Here is a 23,763-nt window from a genome sequence, read left to right on the forward strand (position 1 = left end):
CTGTGTATCCTTTGCCCCGTTTTCCATTTATGGTTAAATAGCTTAACCAGGGTACCTAAAGCGCCTTAAAAATCTTTGGACCAAATGGAAATAATTTCACTTCCAAACTGACGAGTTTACTTTACATGTAGCTTGGTTGTAGGTGCAGGAGTTGCTTGAAGCATTTCTTGGGACTTAGCGATAACAGTGGTAACAATGCCAAAACAAGACTTACAAATAAAAGCAAGTCACGCTTTGAGACAAGAAAGCCATCCAAATAAACTAATATTTTACTATAAGTACTACAGATTACAACAGAAATGTAGATATTTTGCATTAACGAGGCATGGCTAGAGAGAATATGTAAGGAAGAAGCAAGGATCTACTTCTTATCCTTGCAAGCAACTGAATGCAAAAGGACCAACTGGCAGTTGGTCAAAGTGCTTCTTGCAGATCACCAGATGATGAGTCTAGGCCCATGTTTGCGTCAAGATGGTGATGATGATGTGTCTGTGTGTGTCTGCTTGTCTTCAGAAGCTAGGGGTGTATTTAGCCAGCTAGAGAAGCAAGTCTTCCTGTCCAGTAACAGCAGAAGAAGACCAAACGGCCCATCCAGTCTGCCCAGCAAGCTTCCCATGCTAGCATCTGCTGGGCCGTATAGGTCACTCCCATGCTTATCAGTTTCCCACAGCGTAAAAGTCAGGGTCCTCATTGGTTGCTGTTTGAATCCAATTCCCCATTATGCCTTGCCATTGAAGCAGAGAGCAATGCTGGAGTTGCATCAAAGTATCAGGCTTATTGGTTAAGGGTAGTAACAGTTGCATCAGCAAGTTACCCCCATACTTATTTCCCCAGACTGAAAAGTCAGGGACCTCGTTGATTGCTGTCTGAATCCAATTCCCCATTACGCCTTGCCATTGAAGCATAGAAACATAGAAATGACGGCAGAAGACGACCAAATGGCCCATCCAGTCTGCCCAGCAAGCTTCCCATGCTAGCATCTGCTGTGTCGTGTAGGTTACCCCCATGCTTATCAGTTTCCCACAGCGTAAAAGTCAAGGTCCTCATTGGTTGCTGTTTGAATCCAATTCCCCCTTACGCCTTGCCATTGAAGCAAAGAGCAATGATGGAGTCACATCAAAGTATCAGGTAAGGGTAATAACCGCCGCATCAGCAATTTACCCCCATAAAAGTCAGGGCTCTTGTTGTTCTTACAGGAACTGTTGATTTTGTTGTTCTGCTGAAGTCAGCACTTTGCAGTATTCCCTCTTGGTTCGCAGACATTAGCATGAGTTGAGAGAGAAATGTGAACCTGGTCTTTGGCCTGTAGGATTGTCTGGAACCCTGTCCCTTATATTACGGTACATGTTTATTTAATTAATTGGTTTATTTCTGGATAAATAAATAAATAAAATATTACTTGTTGCAGAACCAAGCTAACAGAACATTTTCTTAGACTCATTTCAGCAGAAAAACCATGGGACAGTAGCAGAAAACGCTATAATGCATTAATAACTGCAGATTTTACAGTGCTTTTAGCTCTTGATGATTGCAAGAATGAAAAATAAGAAGAAACTTAAATGTTTATCACTCAGTTGTACAACCTAGAGTTTAGGTGTGGCTAGGGCCATATAGACCTTTACACTGCATTGCAAGGTTACAGAAGACTGTGATGATCAGTCTGCATCTTGGGAGGCTCAGACTCTTGATCGTAGCAGCAGAGACTACAACAGACCTGATATTTATGTCATAAGGGTGAAGGAAGGAGCTTATATTCCTAATAATATAGCCGGTAATTGTTTGAAACACAGATTCAGTTCATAAAGCAATAGGGAAAGCCAGAAAGGTTATAGTGGCAGAGAAAGCACATCCAGTCTTCCCAGGTTGGAACCCTTCCCCTACCATGTTGGGGGCTGATGAGAACACAAATTCCCATTGCCTAAACCAGCACCATCTTTCCCCCTTGAGCCCCCTTCTGTCCTCTCCATCGCCCTCCACACCTACCTCTGCCAGAAGGCTGATCCAGACCGTAGCCACCTTCTCCGGATAAAAGGTTTCTTATATTTTCTCTATACCTTCCTCCCTGTAACTTTACATCACGACCCCTTGTTCTTGAATTTCCTCATGTATTGTACATAATATCAATGTTCAAGCTGATAAACATTCCCCTGCCAAAAGCACATTGCAAGCACAGTGCACAGATTGCAGTAATCACTCCTTTTCAGGCTAACAAGCCCAGCCTGAGCTGGAAGATTAGTGAGTCAATAACCACTCTCCAATCAAATCATCTACACTCAACCAGACTAACAGCAAAATCTTATGCTGGTTGGAGAGATTATTTTGAATATCATAAGATAATTGCTGGCTGTGGCTTGGATGGACTGAATCTCTAAATCCTTCCCCCCCTTTACCGGTGTGGTCTGTGGTGTCATCTTCGTACCAGGCAGTCGATCACTTTCCTCGGCAGATGATGCGTTTGGGGTCCTAATAGATTTGACCTAATTGTCACCCCTTTAACACTGAAAACCCACACGACCGAAGGAAGATTCCTCCCTTCTAAAATCATTCTTTTCTCGTGTTCTCTGTAATTGTTGTGACTTCAGATTTGTGCGATGGAAGTGAACTGGGCCCAAATTTCACAGAAATCAACAGATTTTGCTGAACTTCATGCCATAAATCTGCCATATTTCTGTATTTTTTTAAAAGGTGCGGTAATAGCAAAACCCAAGGGCGAAACCATGGAAATCTATCAAGACTGGCAAATCCATGGTGGATTTTTGATGCATTGGCAGATCTCCACTGATCTGCAGAGCACTTTGTGGTAATTAATGCAATTTATTAGTTTATTAATTTGCCTGGTCATTTCCTCCTGCTCCTCGCACTCCTTCCACTTTAACCAGCCACCGGAGTGATCGTCCTCAGCTATGGGCCACGGACTGCGGTTTCCTTCAGAACCCGATACAGGCGAGCTCCGAGTGTGGTCACTGGGTGTTGCCATTGTGTGATGCCTGATATCACCGTCTCCCACACCCCAGCATTTGCAAACATTGCCTTGCAGCATTCTTGGATCTTACTGGCTCAGAAACTGAACCTAGATCTTCTATTCTGATTTCATCTTTCTACAACAGTTTCTCCCCCAAAATGACCCTTAGTGGTTCAAAACATGAAGATATAAACACTTAAATCTGTCAAGAGGAACACAATTTCCACCGCATCTCACTAGGGAAAAATCAGCTACCACCCACCCAATGTAAACACTACCTATGAAAGTCTCCACCCCAAAACCACGTAACATTGCCACTGAGTCACTGGGCTGGCCTACAACAGTTTCATAAAACAAAAGACTGTGTATTTTAAAGAAAATCTGTAGATTTCTTCACAAGCCTCTTGTCCTGGGATTTGGTCCATCATTAAAGAAGCTTTTGACTCAAAGACACTGTTCAACTTAAGAGAAACTAAAAGCTACCTCCTTATGCAAATACAGAAAATTATTAGTACACCAGCACCATTCCCCAAACGATCTTCTCTTTTCCTCCGGACAAGAAACCTGAACAAATACTGAAGAGAAGGGACACTTAAAAAAAGGCTGTAGTTGCAGTTTGTTTGCATTGTCTTTTTTTAATACTATTGTTTTTGTATTTTTATATTGATTCTATGTATGTTTGTTTGTATGTATGTTGATTCGTAAACCGCTTTTGTAGTTTATACTAATTATGCGGTTTACGAATCAACATTTTTAATTTTTAAATAAGTCACTTATTGTTCATGAGCTTGAGGAAATTTAACATTAATTAATTTATTTAAAAACTTTTATATACTGCCTTCAGGTCAGAAGACCAATCAGTGCGGTGTACAACCAACATAATAACAATTACATGGTAGGAATCAAAGTATTTTGTGATTTCTTCCTCCAGTAACCATACATCAGATGTTACAGCTGAAGGGTCTCTGGGTATACACTTGCTACAATAAGATACAGGATAGTAAGGGGTTTTGAGATAGACATCTTACATATACTTTCTGGGAGTGTGATAATTCAGCGCGCTACCATACTTCCCATGGTCTTATTCTATTCTAAGACCTTTTACTGGTTCATTTGATATATGTTTTGCCGGTTGTCTGACTTTCACTGTGAACGGTATAGTCATCCATGAGGGTTTTATTATAAATCGAAGCACAGTTCATTTCCATTTTGACACAACTGTGAACAATTAAAACTATTCTAGCACTGGTAAATTGTGATGCTATGTCTCAAAGCCAAAATTACATTATGGCTTTAGTTTTTCAGATGAATGAACTTTTCCAAATCTACTATAAAATATACATTATTTGAACCTTAATTAACAGCAAGTGGTTTATTATTTTATCTTTTGATATCAAAGTATATAAAAGACATACACAGACATTTTCTGCTGAGTGCTATCATTTCTTGTCCTAGTATAGGAGTTTTATCTAGCAAGGTGATAAGTAAATGAGTTACTCTCGGCTCCTGTTGACGTACCTTCCAACTCCCGGATCAGGCAATCAGGTACAGTGGTCCAAAGAGATCGGAAAGCAGAATCCAAGACCAAGGGATGGAATCTGAAAGGACAAAAGGAATTAGGAACCTAGGGATTGATTTATTTGGTCGTTCTTGATTTCATGCCTTATCATTCAGGGAACCTCAAGGCAGGTCACATCACGCAATCAGACTACAAATACGCTTCTGAAATTAGATGGTACTTTCAAAGGAAATCTGTTCATATATATCTGTTCATATAAAGTGGAGTTTAATGAGTGCGCTAATGGCCAAACTTAACGCAGAGATACAAATGAGGAGTGCGCTAACGCAGGTATTAATGTGCATGCAGGGGTTTTGAGGCAGCAGAGCTGCTTTACATTTTGTGCATTTTTGGACCAGGCAGTTTCATCCTGCTTCTTTATACTTCCAGCTCAGTCAGAGCCAGTGCTGGGATCTGGCACCATGAGTATACATTTGAAACCAGCAGGGTGTCCTGCTTGTGAGCCCAAGGCTGTGGCGTGGTTGACGCAGCCTAGCAGATGAACTGACTAGATCCACACCAATAGCAAGGACCAAGTCTAGGGTTTCAGCTATACCAGCCCTGTTTCCTACAGGCGGAGCCTTTGGGGTTCAGGGTCAGCAGTTAGGTGAGGGTCCTGTAAGGAGCAGTCAGACAAAGTCAAGTAGCAGGCCAAGATCAGGGCAGGCAGCGAGCAAGCAGTATCAAGGTCCAGGCAAAGGTTGGGGCAGCGGAAATCAGGCAGCATCGAGGTCCGGGCCGAGGCCAGGGTCAGAATCAGAAGTCAAGTAGAGATGGACAGAGAAGACAAGGACGGGGGTCCAAGGCACAGCAGGAACAACAAGGTAAGGCAGGGCAAGGCACATGGAGGCAAGGCAAGGCAAAGAGACAGCAAGGCAAAGCAGGAAGAACAACGAGGCAAGGCAAGCACGAGACAGCAAAGCAACAAGCACTGCAGGACCAGGAGGACCTGTTCTTGAGGCCTTGTTTTGTAGCACGGCTGGGGTTTAAATTCCCAGCTGCGTGATGTCATCAAAAGCATCATCTGAAGGGTTTCCTGCTGCAGGGCCTTTAAGAGGAAACACGCGGGCGTCCAGGAAGCCCCAAGGTGACTCAGAACAGCGTCTTGAGTCGCATTCGCGGTATGGTTCAGTCGCAAAGCTGGGGGTGCATGCAGCTGGTCATGGGACATCCCATGGCCAGCCAAAATGTTACACAGGGGATTTTTTCCCCCCATCCCATCCTGGACTAAGAGCCATGCACCAGGGCTCCTTCTGGAATCCTGTATTCATGGACCCTGAATCCGGCCACTTGGTGTGTCTCCCTTAGACAATGACCATGATTTCCTTCCCTCCACAGCCCCATCAGCCCACTGAAGCAGAAGACCTAATCTGGTATTTGAGCCAGGGACCCCCCACACTTACCAACTGAGCCTCTGGGCCAGCCCAAAGTTTGTGCACCCTAATGTGTGTTGCACTGGTAGTTTATTAATCTTCAACTCAGCAGTAGTGAAGGTAGCCAACATAATATTCTAAACACATCTGCGGAATACATATTTTTATCTTGGTTCCCAAAAGACAGACAATGAGGAATGGTAGGGATTTTGATAATTTTGTCAGAGATTAAAGGCCTTATAATATAAAGATTTATTTTCCATTTGCACAGAATGGGGGAAAAAATCCTTTTGGATATAAGATTCTAAGAGGGCCTTTGTAACAGGGAAGGATAACAATGTCTTCAACACTTAGAAGAGCAACTCTGAAAAAGTGATGTTTAGTTAAATCATCTGCTGACCTCTAGAGTGTTATGACCATTGGTCGCAGATGGCTGCGACTGCTATTACTCACTTTGTGCCTCACTGCTCTCTCTCCTTTGCGAAGACTCGCGGTGGTGGCTAGCCACCTCTGACCCTCATGGCTCCGTCTCAGGACTCCTCAGGGCAGCGAGGACACCGCCGACTACCAGGTTTCTCCTGGACCTCCCTAGGCGCGCACGTGCGCTCCCTGGCCTTCCTTTAAGGATGCCAGGGCAGGAACCTCAGGGGCATCGCCCCTTGATGACATCACTAGCTCTGGACTCTTAAGCACCATAGGGGCCTGGCTCTAATCGACTTGGCAGCGAGCTCCCTCCTTGCTGAATCCTGCTGCTCTCACTACGGACGTTGACTCCTGCTTCCTGCTTCCCATGACGTGAGACACTCTCGGGTATCCGCTCCTCAGGGGCCGTTCTCCTGTCTCTGGCTATCCACTCCTCGGAGGGCCCTGCGCCTCGGATGCTGTCTACTTCCCCCGCTCCTCGGGGGTAGCTTCAGGAACTACTCTGCTCGAGAGCCTCCACTTTGGTGTACCCCGCTCTGCGGACCATTGTCATGCTACTCTACTTCATGGAGAACCAGCGCTGGTGTACCCCACTCTGTGGGCCACTGCCATCACTTGGGACTAGCCGCGCCCCCCGTTCCTCGGGTCAGCGCTTGTGAACTGTGACTGCTCGGTGCTCTCCCGTTCCTCGGGATTACGCCTTGTTACTGCTACTACATCTTGCTCCCCACTCCCTGGGGTAGCATCCTGCCTGCTCTCCAGGAATGTGCCGCACTTCCCCGCTCCTCGGGGTAGTGTTCCCTTGCACTGCCAGAGACTCCTTGGGTTCCCCATGCCTCGGGTAACCTATGTCATTCCTCCAGTGCAGACTCTCTCTTTGTGGCTCTGCCTCCCCGGGGTTGCTCTCTCTAGCACTCCTCCTTTCCCTGTCTGCACTCTCCGCTCCTCGGGGTCTGTTCAACACTCCACCACCAAGGGGATCCTATCTGGCTCATTCTCCAACGGCCCAGCCTCCTACTCTTTTCCTACTCGCTGGGCTAAGTTACCTATTGCTCTGACCTCGCCTCCCAATGGTGAGGCTCAACGGGGCTCCTCCCCATGGGCGGTACCACCTCTCACCTCAGGCCAAGGACCCACTAACCTACGAATCCTAAAAGATTGCCAAGTCCATGGATCCAGCAGAGGGCTCGGCTGTCCAGGCCATCCCTGGCCTGGCGCAATGAATTTCTGAACAACAAAAGCTCTTAGAAACTCTGGCTGCCACCATCGATAACCTGGCACCCGGTTGGACTCCACCTCGACGTCTGCCAAACCTAATCCTACTCTTCACATGTCACTTCTCCAGCCTACGGTGCCCTTGCCGGAACTCTCACATTTCTCAGGAGACCCTCTTATGTGCAGGGGTTTCCTGAATCAGTGCAATATGCACTTTTGCCTACAACCCGCATATTTTCCAGATGTGATCATCAAAATGACGTACATCCTGTCACTCTTGGATGGTAAGGCCTTGTCCTGGGCGTCACCTCTCTGGGAGCAAGCTGACCCAGTTCTTCATGATCTGCCAGGCTTTCTCGCTCTTTTTCACTCCATATTAGAAGATCCAGGTTGGAGAACCATATCTGGATCTTCTCTTCTCCATCTCCAACAAGGCTCCAGGTCTTTGACCGACTACATCATTTGAGTTCAGGACCTTTTCGTTTGAACTTCACTGGAATTCGGACTGTCTGTGTGCTATCTTCCTTGAAGGCCTAAGCCCGCGTATTAAAGATGAACTTGCAGCCCTCGAACTTCCTGAATCCCTGGATTCTCTGATCAACCACGCCGGTCGTATCGATCGTCGCTTTCAAGAACGCTCTCAAGAGGCTAGAGCGTCCAAAAGGATGGCACCAGGTGCACCCTGAATTCATCATATGCCTTCTCCCAAGCCTAACACCACCCCGAGTAAAGAAGCGGAAGAACCGATGCAGTTGGGTTGAAGTAGGCTTTCTCCGAAAGAAAAACATCGCTGCCAACAATCCGGGCTTTGCTTGTATTGTGGTCAATCCGGACATGCTATTTATTTATTTATTTATTTATTTAACACTTTTTATACCGACCTTCATAGTAAATAAACCATATCGGATCGGTTTACATAAAACAAGGGTATAACAGAAGCAATAAATAAAAGTAATTAACAAGAGAAGAGAATAAGATAAAGTTACATTTAACAAGGAGTAAAAAACTTGGGAAGCTTAAGAGCTGGAAGGAAGTTAAAGGCCAAAAAATAATTAAAGAAGCATAGTCCAAAAGGAATTTGGATTAAAGCAAAAGATGCTTTAATCAGTAAGTGCCAGAGTTCTTCGTTTGAATGGTTGTAAGACTTTAATCTTCTATGTCCAAGTGTGGATAAAGAAGACTAAGGGTTGTCTGGAGGATCATCGAAGGCTTGGTGGAACAGCCACGTCTTAAGTTTTTTTCTGAATGTAACGAGACAGGGTTCTAGTCGGAGGCTTGAAGGAATGTTGTTCCAAATAGATGGACCTGCTATTGAAAAAGCTCGGTCTTTGGTCGAGGAAAGGCGTGAGGCTTTAGTAGGGGGGTAATTCAAAGTACCTTTATGATTATCTCTAATTGGCCTATTGGAGGAATGAAGTTTGAAGGGTATTTTAAGGCTGAGATGGAGTTGGTGATGGATGGATTTATGTATTAGGGTAATTGCTTTGTAAAGGATTCTAAAATTTACAGGTAGCCAATGTAGGTTTCTGAGGATGGGTGAAATGTGATCTCCGCGGCTGGTGTTGGTCAGTAATCTCGCTGCAGCATTTTGAATCATCTGAAGCGGTTTAATGGTCGATTTGGGTAGGCCAATGAGGAGGGCACTGCAATAGTCAATCTTGGAAAATAACAACGCCTGGAGTACTGTTCTGAAATCTTTGAAAAAAAGAAGTGGCTTGAGTCGTTTCAGAACCTGGAGTCTGTAAAAACAGTCTTTGGATGTAGTATTAACCATTTTCTTAAGGTTTAGTCTGTTATCGAGAATTACTCCTAGATCTCTCACCTGCTTATGAATGATGAATGTGTTGTGAGGGAATGGTATGGGAATATTTTCTTCATTTGCTGAAATGAGGAGGAGCTCCGTCTTTGAAGAGTTAAAGACCAGATTTAATCTATTGAGGAGGTTAGTGATAGAAATAAGGCAGTTATTCCAGTGGGAAAGTGCTTTTGAAATAGATTCTGTAATAGGAATAAGAATCTGTACATCGTCTGCATACAGATAATGAATTAAATTAAGGTCAGATAGCAATTGGCAAAGGGGTAGGAGGTAAATATTAAAAAGGGTTGGGGAAAGGGAAGATCCTTGTGGAACTCCTAAATTGGATTTTGTTAATGGCGATTCTTTGTTGTTGATTTTAACTTTGAAGGATCTATTGTAGAGGAAAGATTTGAACCAACTATGGGCAGATCCTGAGATACCAATGTCTGTTAGGCGATCCAGGAGAAAGGAGAAAAACATCGCTGCCAACAATCCGGGCTTTGCTTGTATTGTGGTCAATCCGGACATGCTATAGCTTCATGCCCCATTTGTCCAGAAAACTTCCAGGCCTAGGTCCTGCTGGAGGAATGCTCCTAGGCCTGACTTCACCTTCTCCTCCACTAATCCTGCCAGTTTCCATAAAGCTTGATGCCCAAGAATTTCATACGCTGGCTTTGGTAGACTCTGGGGCCGGTGAGGCAACTTGTGGAACATCTCCGAATCCCCACCATCCACTTCCCAGTAGCCTTATTGTCCTCCATTCATGGCGAACCTCTACCAGGTGAAGTTACGCACTCCACAGTCCCCATTCAGCTCCACACCGGCTCTCTTCATATCGAGACCGTATTCTTCCTCGTTCTGGATAAGGCTATCCACCCCATGGTCCTGGGGCTGCTGTGGTTGAAGTTGCACACCCCGCAGTTTGATTGGGTCACATTACAACTATCCCAATAGGGTGACTCTTGCCACAACAAATGCTTTGGAGGCCATATCACCGGTACCATGTCTAACCACTTCTGCTTCTCTTCCAGGCCTTCCGCTGCAGTACTCCTCATACGCGGACGTCTTTTCCAGGAAGACCACGGACATCCTGCCCCCGCACTGCTCTTTCGACTGTGCAATAAATTTGCTGCCCAACTCCGAACCTCCTTGGGGTAAGATCTACCCATTGTCCTTGACTGAAACACAAGCTCTGTTGGAATATATACGAGAAAATTTAGCCAAGGGGTTCATCCAGCCTTCTAAGTCCCCTGCTGGAGCAGGCTTTTCTTCATGGGGAAGCAGGACGGCTTCCTCCGGCCATGCATTGACTACCGTGGTCTAAAAGAGATCATGCTAAAGGACCGCTACCCACTTCCATTAATTTCGGAACTCTTTAACATACTGCAGGGGGCCAAGATCTTCACCAAATTAGACCTCAGAGGGGCTTTCAACTTGGTCCGAATTCGCCAGGGTGATGAATGGAAAACCACGTTTAATACACGACGGACACTTCGAATACCTGGTAATGCCGTTCGGCCTCTGTAATGCTCCAGCGGTTTTTCAGAATATGATGAATGAGGTCTTTAGAGACATGCTCTACCGATGCATTGTTGTCTACCTAGATGACATCTTCGTTTTTTCCCCAAGACCTTCAGAGCCATCGTCAAGACATCTGCAGTGTTCTTCAGCGTTTGCAGGACAACCGCCTGTATTCCAAGATAGAAAAGTGCTCCTTTGAACAGGAGTCTGTCCCCTTTCTGGGCTATGTGGTCTCTAGCCAAGGATTATGGATGGATCCCCAAAAATCCAAGAGTATCCGCGATTGGCCTCAACCCACAGGCCTCAAAGTCTTGTGGAAATTCCTCGGCTTCACTAATTATTACAGATCTTTTATTCGTCACTATTCTATGCTGACCGCCCTGCTCACGGGCATGACTCGTAAGGGTGCCACTCTATCTCAGTGGTCGTCCGAGGCCATAACCGCCTTTCAGGACCTTAAAGCTGCCTTCCTGTTGGAACCATGCCTGCATCATCCAGAACCCCGACGACCCTTCATCGTTGAGGTCGATGCTTCGGATGTCAGCGTAGGAGCCATACTCAGCCAGTATTCAGCCAACCATACCTTACACTCCTGTTCTTTTTTTTATAAAAGCTTCTCTCCAGCAGATAAGGAGCTGTTAGCAATTAAACTGGTTTTCGAGGAGTGGCACCCCTGGCTCAAGAGGGCACAGCACCAGATTACAGTATATACCAACCACACGAACCTTGAGTATTTGCACCGTGCGCAATGCCTCAATCATCGACAGCCCCGTTGGGCCCTTTTTTTTTTACTCAATTTCATTTTTGTTACGTTATCAGCCAGCCAGTAAAAAACACTTGTGCCAATGCTCTCTCTCTCAGTCTTTCATCACTGAAGACGTACCCGATCTTCCACGGCACATCATTGATCCAGCCAAGGTCCTCCTTTCTGCCATGCTCACCGTGCAGCCCAAGAAAATGGCAGTTCTCCGACAACTTCGACGGAAATCACTCCGCTGGGCTCATGACTCCCTAACTGCAGGTCAACCGGGACAGTCTGGAACCTTGTCTACCCTCCAACAGTTCTATTGGTGGCCCACCATGAGAAAGTGATGGACCAACGAAACAGGAGGGTAGGCTGTCTAAGAAAGCCGTTAGGAAAACAGAATGGATTAGACGCCCAAAGTAGTCCAAAAAATGAGCTTTATTTGAATGGAGATGTGAACTTTTAAATAGGCGTCTAATCCATTCTATTTTCCACCATGAAAAAGGACACACAAGCTTAAGTGGACTCTTGCCCCACATGCGCCCGACATAAGCCTCTGGCAGGTCGTCCTTGGGGTCTCATGCAACCGCTTCCCGTGCCCAGTGAGCCATGGACTCATAAAGCCACAGATTTCATTGTGGACCTTCCTATCAAGTCGCAACAATACCATCTGGGTCACCGTGGACCGATTTTCGAAGATGGCTCATTTTGTGGCGTTACCTGGTCTTCCTTCAGCCCTGGAATTAGCGAATCTGTTTATCTGCCACATATTCCGCCTTCATGGACTTCCTAGACATATACTCTCTGATCGAGGAGTGCAATTCACCGCCCGGTTTTGGAAATCACTCTGCAAAATGTTTGACATCACATTGGACCTCACATTGGCTTATCATCCCCAATCCAATGGTCAGACGGAAAGAACAAACCGGACATTAAAACAGTTCCTTCGAGCTTATGTAAATTCCCAGTAGAATGACTGGGCTGACCTCCTGCCATGGGCCGAGTTTGCTCTAAATTCCCATCAGTCCGCTTCCACCATGTGATTCCTTCTTGTGATTTATGGACATCAGCCACTGCCTCCTCTCCCGCTCTCACTGTCCATATTATCTCCAGCGGCGCAAGCTACCGCGCAGGAGTTGCATCAACTTTGGGACCACACCAAACAACTCCTTCAGCAAGCCGCCCAAAACTCCAAAAGGTTCTACGTTGCCCATCATTGAGAAGTTCCACAGTTTAACCCAGGAGACAAAGTGTGGCTCAGCACTCGTTTTATTCCTCTAAAACTGTCATCAGCCCGTTTCGCCCCACATATATTGGACCATTGCTCCACCAGCTGGGCCCAGTTACCTACAGCCTGCGACTGCCCGCATCTCTTAAGATCCATAACGCCTTCCATATCTCACTACTCAAGCCTCTGATACTGTGCGATTTTCTAAGAAGCCACCTGAACCTCAACCTCTGTCGTCGGAAGCAGACGTTACCTATCAGGTGCAAGATGTCTTGGACGTTAAGAGGCGTGGAAAGAGATGGGAGTATCTCCTCTCGTGGGAGGGCTTCGGGCCTGAAGAAAACAGCTGGGAGCCTGCAGCCAACATCCTTGACAAGGATCTAATCCGGCAGTTTCATGCCACGCATCCTAGAAAACCCAAACCCCCGGGGGGGGGGCCCTAAGAGAGGGGGTACTGTTATGACCGTTGGTCGCAGAAGGCTGTGACCGCTATTACTCACCTCTGACCCTCATGGCTCTGCCTCAGGACTCCTCAGGGTGGCGAGGTCGACGCCGACCACCATGTTTCTCCTGGACCTCCCTAGGGGCGCGCGCGTGCGTGCTCCCTAGCCTTCCTTTAAGAACGCCAGGGCAGGAACCTCAGGGGCACCTCCCCTTCACGACATCACTAGCTCTGGACTCTTAAGCACCATCGGGGCCTGGTTCTAATCGACTTGGCAATGAGTTCCCTCCTTGCTGAATCCTGCTGCTCTCACTACGAACGTTGGTTCCTGCTTCCTGCTTCCCGTGACGTAAGACACTCTCGGGTACCCGCTCCTCAGGGGCCCTTCTCCTGTCTCTGGCTATCCGCTCCTTGGAGGTCCCTGTGCCTCGGATGCTGTCTACTTCCCACGCTCCTCGGGGGTAGCTTCAGGAACTACTCTGCTCAAGAGCCTCTACTTCGTTGTACCCCGCTCTGCGGACCACTGCCGAACTACGCTGCCGTGAGCCTCCACTTCTGTGTACCCCACTCTGCAGACCATTGCCATGCTACTCTACTTCATGGAGAACCAGCGCTGGTGTACCCCGCTCTGCGGGCCACTGCCATCGCCTGGGATTAGCCGCGCACCCCGTTCCTCAGGTCAGCTTTTGTGAACTGTGACTGTTCAGTGCTCTCCCATTCCTCGGGATTACGCCTTGTTACTGCTATTACATCTTGCTCCCCACTCCTCGGGGTAGCATCCTGCCTGCTCTCCAGGACTGTGCCGCACTTCCCCGCTCTTCGGGGTAGTATTCCCTTGCACTGCCAGAGACCCCTTGGCTTCCCCGTGCCTTGGGTAACCTACGTCATTCCTCCAGTACAGACTCTCTCTCGGTGGCTCCGCTCCCCCCCCCTCCCCCGAGTCGCTCTCATTAGCACTCCTCCTTTCCCTGTCTGCACTCCCCACTCCTCAGGGCCTGTTCAACAATCCATCACCAGGGGGATCCTATCTGGCTCATTTCTCCCACGGCCCAGTCTCCTACTCTCTTCCTACTCGCTGGGCTGAGTTACCTATAGCTCTGACCTCACCTCCCGATGGTGAGGCTCAATGGGGCTACTCCCTGTGGGCAGTACCACCTCTCACCTCGGGCCAAGAGCCCACTAACCTACAAACCTAACGCAGAGGAGCTGCTTCAGTATTTCCTCCTGCTGAAGTCCTGCTTAGTTTGCCATTTTAGTTCTTGTTCCTGGGGGCATTTTTGTGGTGACCCTGTGCTTTACCTTGCATCCCATTTTATTTATTTGTATTTATGAGGAACTAGAAGAATTTTAGATGAATGCTATGGATGATAGACAGAAAATGTCACTGCAAAACCTGTACTATTTGGTCCTCTGCAAGAATGGTAACTGACATCTTTTACTGTGACTTCTAGGACTGGCATGTAGGTTTTACAATTGACCAAGTTCAACCCAAAGAGGCTGATTCGGTCCTGACTTTACTGTATGGCATACTATTTATGGAGTTTGCTGAACGTAAGTCCTTATGAATAAATGAATAATTAAATTAAATAATATAGGGAAATCTAGTCCAAATTTTCCTCAGAAAGGCTACACTATATTTCCATGTATTTATTTTATTTATTTAAAAGTATTTCTATACCATTTTTACAAATACGTTTTTATCAAAACGCTTCACAAAGATATTAAAAAAAACAAATTAAAAAGAATAAAATTACAAAAAACAGGTCTAACAATCAAAATAACAAATTTACAAAATGTATCTACTCTTAAAAAAGAAAAGAAAAATAATCAAGTGCCGTTCCGTTACCCTAAAATGGTAGTGGAAGGGAATAACTCAGAGATGTTAACATGGTGTTTTGCCACAGTATGCAATGGGGCAAAAACTTATAACGGAATCAGCCTCTTTGGGTTGAGTTGGTTCACTTGGCAACTCTACCAGTGTGACCAATAAGTGATCTCAAGGATTAAAATGTAAAGGCATCTCAAAAATTACCATTAGTGGAAGGAATATTGAAGGTACTTTTCAAAGCAGTTACATGCATAAATACAAAATACTATCCTAGCAATTTTCAAAAACCCATTTGTGTGCGTAAAACCCAGATTTAAGTGCATTAATTCTTTTGAAAATTACATCCATTGTGTTAAATCCATTCAAAATTACTTCAGAACTTAGTCAATGATCTGATTTGCAAATTCTCTTTTACTCCATATTGTTATCTCCTGACTTTCAGCATTTTATGATTTAATATGCTGGGTGTAGACTGGAGTATCCCTTCTGACAAATCTATTGGAAGTAGAGAGATAGTGGATGCCCTTCATGGGGCTCTGCTCAAACAAATGATAATGGAACCCATGAAGGAGTGTGTGATTCTAGATCTACTGCTCACTAATGGGGATAATGTCTCTGATGTTCGGATAGGGGCTCACCTGAGCACCAGTGATCATCAGACGGTATGTGAGCCTCGGTCTAGTGCTCACTAATGGGGATAATGTCTCTGATGTTCGGATAGGGGCTCACCTGAGCACCAGTGATCATCAGACGGTATGTGAGCCTCGGTCTAGTGCTCACTAATGGGGATAATGTCTCTGATGTTCGGGTAGGGGCTCACCTGAGCACCAGTGATCATCAGATGGTATGTGAGCCTTGATCTAGTGCTCACTAATGGGAATAATGTCTCTGATGCTCAGATAGGGGCTCACCTGAGCACCAGTGATTATCAGACAGCCTGTGATCCTCGTCCTAGTGCTCACTAATGGGGATAATGTCCCTGATGTTCGGACAGGGGCTCACCTGAGCACCAGGGATCATCAGATGGTATGTGATCCTCAATCTAGTGCTCACTAATGGGGATGATGTCTCTGATGTTCGGGCAGGGGCTCACCTGAGCACCAGTGATCATCAGACGGTATGTGAGCCTCGGTCTAGTGCTCACTAATGGGGATAATGTCTCTGATGCTCAGATAGGGTCTCATCTGAGCACCAGTGATTATCAGACAGTATGGTTCAATATCGCAAATACGATACAGAGAAGTCACACATAGACCTGAGTTTTGAATTTCATAAATATGGACTTTGTCAAAATAGGGATGTACCTGGAGGAAGAACTGGAAGACTGGGAGAAAACAGGTGAGGTGGAACAACAGTGGGCCAAATTAAAAGGAGCTATTACAAAGGCAACAAATCTGTATGTTAGGAAAGTAAAGAAATGTAAGTGGTAAAAGAAACCGGTCTGGTTCTCTAAGGAGCTGACTGAAAAAATTAAGGCAAAAAAACAGCATTCAAGAAGTATAAAGGATCCAAAAAAAGAGGAACACAGGGAAGAATATCTGTTAAAATGAGGGAGTCGAACAAATAAATCAGGAAAGCAAAAAGCGGAGGCAAGAACTGCCAAAGAGGTAAAGCGAGGTAACAAAACAGTTTTCAGATATATCAGAGAAAGAAGGGAGGCCCGAAGTGTAATAGTGAAATTGAAAAGATGACAAGGAGCAACGTGTGGAGAGAGGCGAAGAAATGGCAGAAATATTAAACAAATACTTCAGTTCAGTATTCACTAAAGACCCTGCAGAAGGACCATTGCTGGTTGACAAGACTGTAGATGGAGGTGGGGAAGATGAAACTCCATTCACAGAAGAGAATGTATGGGAAGAGCTAGAAAAACTGAAAGCCGCAAGGCCATGGGGCCTGATGAGGTTCATCCCAGGATACTGAGGGAGCTCAGAGATGTGCTGGCGGGTCCCCTGCATGACCTGTTCAATAGATCCCTGGAAACGGGAGTGGTGCTGCAGGATTGGAGAAGAGAGGTTGTGGGCCCACTTCACAGAGTGGTAGCAAAGAGGAGGCTGGAAGCTAAAGGCCAGTTAGCCTCACCTTCGGTGGTGGGAAAATTAATGGAGACTCTGCTGAAGGAAAGGATAGTGAACTATAATCCAATGGGTTGCTGGACAGAAGGCAGCATGGATTCACCAGGGGAAGGTCCTGACAGACAAATCTGACTGACATTTTTGATTGGGTGACTAGAGATTTGGATCAAGGAATAGCACTCGATGTCGTTTAGTTGGATTTCAGCAAAGCTTTTGATTCAGTCCTGCATAGGAGACTCGTGGATAAAATGAGAAGCTTGGGACTCGGTGCCAATTGGTAGAGTGGACTACAAACTGGTTGACTAACAGGAGACAGTGTGTGATGGTAAATGGAACCTACTCTAAAGAGATAACGGTGTTAAGAGGAGTGCCACAGGCATCGATGTTGGGACCAATTCTGTTCAATATCTTTGTGAGCAACATTGCGGAAGGGTATCGAGCCCGTGAAGACATACTCCCACAATGCGGGCAAGAGTCCAGCTGGTGGTCTGGGTCCAGACAATGATAGCATCGGTCATGTCCATCAGTAATGGACATGACCTTTCCACAGACAGGGTTTGAATCCCGATGGTCAGGGAACATCTTTCCTACCGTGCTCCTTCATTTTTTGACAAATTTTCCTTTCACTTCTCACTTTCAGAAAACTAACGCTGAGGAGATCTGAAGCTCCGCGTGCGATCCCGGGAGCGGAAAAACAGACTGAGAAGAATAGATTCCAGCGCGGGAACCCATGCGCAGCCTCAGAGCAAAGCTCTGACATCACTTTGAAGCTCCGCCTCCCGGGCCTGATGGACAGTTCCCATGACAGCATGGCTAATTCAGCCCTGCTACGACGGGAAAAGATGAAAACAGTAAACGAATTAATAAAGGCATGGGATAAACTCTGTGGATCCCTAAAGGCTGGAGGAGGAATGAAGAAAAGGGACGGCATGGGGATTATTACCCTTAACCAATTAGACTTGATGTAACTGCAGCATCGCTCTCCGCTTCAATGGTGGCGGGAACTGGGTTCAGAGGACAGACAATGCTGGGTCCTGACTTTTACGGTCTGGGGCACTGATCTGCAGACATTAGGGGAAAAAGCGCAGGACCACTTCTAAGGCCAAGTCCAAAAGCACAGCACGTTCAAGCAGCCGCATTGTCTGAATTAACGAGACGGCTGCTCACCTTGAAAAAATGCTGCTAGCAGTAATTTTGTTATGGGTTTGACAGCTGCTTGGTTTTGATTTTTAATATTATTCCCCTTACCATCAGGCCTGGAGGTAACCTGCACGGAGCAGCAGTTACTATCCTAAGAAACTTGCTGGGCAGACGGGATGGACCATTTGGTCTTTTTTCTGCCATCATGACTATGTTATATTTCGTAAGGCAGAACAGAAGCGTCTGAAGCCTTTTCTCTTACATCGGACTATAATTCAAAAACAACATTAAAAAAAAAAAAATGATCAAAAGCAACAAGCGCGAGCACTAACATTATGAGGCCAGAAGGAGAAAGAATGATGGTTATTCCTCGCTCCAGGAGCATGGTGGCGGGGGTCGTGCCCCTTCGTATCTGTGGGCGATATCTGAGAGGAAAATCCCAGGGTTCTGCAGCTGCAGCCAGAGGAGAGTGTCACGGAAACGTGGCCTTCCCTTGCGGAGGAGAATAGGTACGGACTCCGCTGTAACAATACCTCGGCTGAGAATCAGAGATGAGAGTCTCTGACCTTGAAACGTTACAATGGGGGTGGGAAGGGGGGAGGGCAAGGTGACTCAACATTGTAATCTTTCAGCTCGGGGGGGGGGGGGGGGGGGGGTGAGGGAGAGCGCAGTGAATAAGCTTCTCTTTCATCCTGTGCGGTCTCACTCTGCATTGTGAACAATCTACTAGTTATGATTGCAGAAAAGATCCACAGTTCAGCATGGAGCAACCCACAAACCCGGCAACTAGAATAGTCAGATGAAAAAAAGAAAAAAAAAACGCTTTCCTGCATCCCGCCTGCGTCTGATATCTGACTGTGATTAATAAAATGCCTTATTCATGTGGCACCGCCATTCAGCACGGTGCTGGGCATGTTATTCATATGCTTTCAAGCTCCCTGCCCTCAGGAGCTTACAACCTGTAGAGGGAAATTTAAGACGACAATTTTCAATTTGCCTTCCCTCATTCTGGTAAAGATATTCACAGAGCGCCTCAATACGGGTTCTTTTAGCCACATTTATGGGAGGTGTCCAAATCTAAATTCATATATATATTTATTTTTTTTTTAACAATTGAACCGGGTCAAAACTGGTTCAAATTATCCAAACAAATCTGAATCAAATTCCTGGGCACTCAAAGAGGATCCCTTACCTGGATGGAATAAAAAACTGTAGGAATTTCGGCACTCAGGGACATAGGCAACTGCTCAACCCCCCCAATGGGAGTCATGGGCACTGCATGTCAGTGTGTAAGTAGAGCATGGAAATAAGCAGAGACTGCATGTTGTGGGAATAGAGTGGCCAACTTTTCCATGGACCATAACTGGACACCCCACTCAACTTCATGCTTTGGGAGGGTAGGCGAGTGGGACGGGGGGAGAAGGTTACAGACTACTGTCGGTTGTCGATCCACTCATTATTTGGCTTTCAAGCACCCTTTCAATATACTCTGTCATATAAAATGTTATTTCAACTATCCTCAAACACATCAACCACAGCCTCGCTCATGCAGTTTTGCTCTCTTACAACTAAAGCCTTTGTAATACACACCCACCTCCATACTTCCCCATAAACAAACAGCCTCCACTTATACACACACACACTGCGAAACACACAGCCTCCTCTCTCATACACACAGCCTTCTCTGTCAGACACACACAGCCTCCTCTCTCATACACATACTCCCAAACACACAGCCTCTCTCATACACACAAGGGCAGATTTAAAAGGTCCGCGCGTGGTGTACATTTGTGCGTACTACCCGGCGCGTACAAATGTACGCCCAATTTTATAACATGCGCCCACAGTCACGCACATATTGTAAAATCAGGGGTCAGCGCACGCAAGGGGGTGCACACTAGTGCACCTTGCGCGCGCCGAGCCCTCGGGGAGACCAGCTGGCTTTCCCTGTTCCCTCTGAGGCCGCTCCGAAATCAGAGCGGCCTCGGAGGGAACTTTCCTTTCCCCCCCACCTTCCCTTCCCCTACCTGTCCCGCCCCCCAGCCCGAAAAAAAAACCCCCATACTTTTATCTCACAAGTTACACCTGCCAGAGGCAGGCGTAACTTGTGCGCGCCGGCCAACTGCCAGGATGCGATCCCCCGGCACAGCCGCTGTGCCGGAGTCCTTGGCCACACCTCCCGCCCTGCCCCCAGACCGTCTGCCCTGCCCCATCCCACCCCCGTCCCGCCCTCTGCCCACCCATTCAGAAAAGCCCTGGGACTTACATGCGTCCCGGGGCTTTACGCACATCGCCAAGCCTTTTGAAAATAGGCCCGGCAAGCGTAGGGCTTTTAAAATCTGCCCCACCGCCCCCTGTCAGACACACAAAGCTTCCTCTCTCATACACAGACACTCACAAACACACAGCCTCTCTCATACACACAGCCTCCTCTCTCATACACAAACACTCCCAAACACACAGCCTCCTCTCTCATATGCACACACACACTCCCAAACATACTGCCTCTCTTATACACACAGCCTCCTGTCAGACACACACAGCCTCCTCTCTCATACACACACACATTCCCAAACACAAAACCTCCTATCTCATCTTCAAATGCACACTCCCAAACATACAACCTCTTTTCAGACACAGGCAGTTTTCTCTCCCTTTTCTTAAAATCTTTCCAGCCTTTCATCTGTCTCCCTTGTGCCGCCTGTCTCTCAATATGCCCTCCCCCTCCTCTGTGCACTCTTTTGTGCTGCCCTCCTGTTTCTAGTCCCCCCCTTCCCCATGCTCTTGTCTTTCTCTCCCTCCTTCTTCACTCCTGTCTCTCTCTCCTCCCTAGGGCCTTCCTCTTTCTCTCTCATGTTTCCTCCTGTATTCCCCTTATCTGCTTTGTGCCTAGTCTCTTCCTTCCCTTCCTCCTCTGTCTTCTACCTTCCCTCATGCCCCCGCTGTACCTCTCCCCTTCCCCTTCCCTGTGATCTTCCTTCCATACCTCATCCGTGTCTCTTTCCTCCCTTGCTCCCCGTGTGTCTACCTTCCTTTCCCTCCCCTTTTCTCTGTGTCCCCTCTGTCTCTCCCCATCCCCACCTTGAGACTCTACCTTTCTCCACCTTCCCCTCCTCTGTTCCTGTATCCCTCGGCTGGCTTGCTGCAGTCCCTATTGCCAGTCTTGTCCAGCACTCAGTGAGGAGGGGGAGGGACCCAGAGGGCATTGCTGCAGAGATCTGTGGAGCCCCTGGGAAATGAGGGCTGTGCTCTTCCCCGCCTCCTCTCTCCATCCCATCCAATCACAACACAGGAAAGGAGGAAAAAGGGCAGGGACACAGCTCAGTTCTTGACTCTGTCTTTCCCTGTAACCAGGAAGCTGTGGGAAAGAGGAGGAGCTTCCTTCAAAATCCGGATTTTCAGTGTCTGGTCAGTACCCCATCCGTGAGGTAAATAAATAATTTAAACCTGCTCCATTTTCTGCTTTCTTTCCCTACTGCTTTGTGGGAAGTACAATTGTTTATACCTGCACTATCTCAATATTACAATACACCATACGGGGACCATTTTGAATGGCCCCCAGTGTGGCAAAGGATGCGCCCACTTTGGTACGCATGCACCTTGTGGCACATTTTCAAAGGGAAACAACCGTGGTTAGTGTCCCTTTCAAAAACTGGCTGGCCGACTGGAGGCAAAACATCCCACTTACATTTCAGAATGCAAGTCCACGCTTGCCGTTGGCTGCCCCTGCCCTGGATGTGCCCCCGGAAGGCGCCTTTCTCACACTGCAAAAGCCCGTGTTCTGAGGAGGGTAATTATCTACCAGGTCTATCCATTCCTAGTAAATGCCTATGTACTCCGGGCTCTAAGAGCTGTGGAATCTGCAGATCATTGAGATACATTTCTTTGGGAACGCATGCACAAACTGACATGCCCGTAAAGCTTCCAGAATCTGGATTTCAGAAGCTCCAACAGCCTGACTGACCTGCCAGGTTTGTAACAGGACGGAACACAGTCCGTTTCGGAAGATTTCTTTTTAGGATTTTGTTGACCAAGAAAGGGATGTTCTGATTTGTTCTGGGGTTGTCCTACATATGAGAATTAGCTACAAAGGAGGTTAATTGGTACAGGGCATGCTGGTTTCAAAGAAAAGGAAAAAGTAGTGCCACTGCTGTATTAGTCCACCTGGATGCATGCAAATACAATGCAACAAGCAAACAGAAGATTGTAAGGTGATGCCCTTATTACTGGGCAAAATTCATTCCCTTCCTCGGCTCCAAAGAGAATGAGCATGTGAACGTAAACGTAGCCTCTAAAAGTTGAGTATTTAGGTGGGATTTGAACATGGTAAGCACCTGCTCAGGAAGGTTGTTCCAGGCATTAGGTGCAGTGAGCTGGAAAGTGCTGAGTCAAGATTTAGCGACGGAGGAGAAGTGATTTGCTGACATCCCCAGGGCTGATAGAGTCTGATGGTTATTGGCGATGGCACGGTGCTTAGCATATATCGGTGGGAGATTAGTGGGAAGGAGGAATAAATAATTTTATGCTTCAGATGTCTGAAGAAGACCCTTGTGTGGTGTGGAAAACTGGAGTTCGACGTCATCTCTAAGGCAGTTCTTATGTTGGCTCGATAACGTATCGCAACCTGAGAAGACTCGTCTTTCCTCCCTTGTTAAAACTGCAATGCAGGGTCTAGAGCTCCTCAAGGTTTGCTGCTCTGCGTAATGCATTTAGAGTATCAGCGTCTTTCCTGCCAAGTTCATGAGCTGAGAATGGATCTCTGGTTGAGACTGAAAACAGACTCAGTATGGAGTATCGTCCTGTCCCCCGTCAAAACTGGGGACATGAAACCATTTGGGCCCTGGTCAAACTGGGAAGATTACAAAAAATTATAATCCTACATTATACTTTGCTCCTACCACTGTCATTTTCGGGAACGATAAAATTATTTTTAAAGTACGCTCTGTCATATTTTTTCCTCCTGACTTTGACCCTCAGCAGTGTACGGAGGAAGTAAGGCTCATGCAGGGTAAGAAGACAACTGAGCAAAATGCATTAAAGGTTAAAATAAGCAGAAGGGAAAGAAAACAGAAAATGGAGCAGGTTTAAATTATTTTGCTATTTTTAAATGTTTTGGTTTTTTTTTTATGTTCTTCAAAATAATTCCCAACGCTATTTTGACAATCCTTTCAACAGGCAGCAGGAGCACTTAAAATAACTGAATGCAGCAGTCAGCTCTGGTCTTGGCGTGACGTCTTCCAGTTGGCGCAAGTGTGGGTATTCGGTGCTAATGTACACAGCAATAAGGCACCCTGTAGCGACAACCATTTTCTCCTCTGTACTGGATGAAACAGCTCCCCTATGAGGAAAGGCTGAAGAGGTTAGGGCTGTTCAGCTTGGAGAAGAGACGGCTGAGGGGGGATATGATAGAGGTCTTTAAGATCATGAGAGGTCTAGAACGGGTAAATGTGAATCGGTT

The sequence above is a fragment of the Rhinatrema bivittatum genome, chromosome 9 (genome assembly GCF_901001135.1).
Source record: "Rhinatrema bivittatum chromosome 9, aRhiBiv1.1, whole genome shotgun sequence".
NCBI classification, from domain to species: Eukaryota; Metazoa; Chordata; class Amphibia; order Gymnophiona; family Rhinatrematidae; genus Rhinatrema; species Rhinatrema bivittatum.